The sequence below is a fragment of the Pteropus vampyrus genome, unplaced genomic scaffold, assembly GCF_000151845.1.
Source record: "Pteropus vampyrus isolate Shadow unplaced genomic scaffold, Pvam_2.0 Scaffold85, whole genome shotgun sequence".
NCBI classification, from domain to species: domain Eukaryota; kingdom Metazoa; phylum Chordata; class Mammalia; order Chiroptera; family Pteropodidae; genus Pteropus; species Pteropus vampyrus.
The window spans coordinates 612,403-612,775 of NW_011888866.1; the positions used below are offsets into that span (position 1 = coordinate 612,403).

At 45.8% G+C, this 373-nt stretch overlaps 1 protein-coding gene across 1 annotated transcript in view; it reads right to left on the minus strand.

Moving 5' to 3' along the window:
• The window catches only part of ANKDD1A (ankyrin repeat and death domain containing 1A), a 38,516-nt gene that overhangs the window by 6,089 nt on the left and 32,054 nt on the right, over positions 1–373 (minus strand). The gene's annotated exons all lie outside the window — the stretch shown is intronic.

Sequence of the window (373 nt, forward strand, 5' to 3'; positions counted from 1 at the left end):
GAGAGATCAAGCATAGGGTGTCAGTACCTTCTCCCATCTGTAGAAACGATCAGCTTTTATGATCATGTCTACCAGGCTGACGTGGTTGCTGCGGGTGGCCACTGCCAGGGCGGTTTTTCCTTGCTGCAAGTAAGAAGCGAGGAGGGAAGCCACAGTTTCTACAGGAAGGATCTAGCACCGACTACAAACTCTGCTGCCCAAAGAAAGCAGTTCCCAAAAGTCTACACTGGAGAGCAGAAGGGCTTTCTGAGCATGACAAGAGAGGTGGAAAAGTCATAGGTTGAATAAAGTAATAATAATAATTCCAGCTACCACCTCTTGTGTTTCTTTAGAATTTAGGAAGCCTTAGAACAATGAAACACAAGCCTGCATA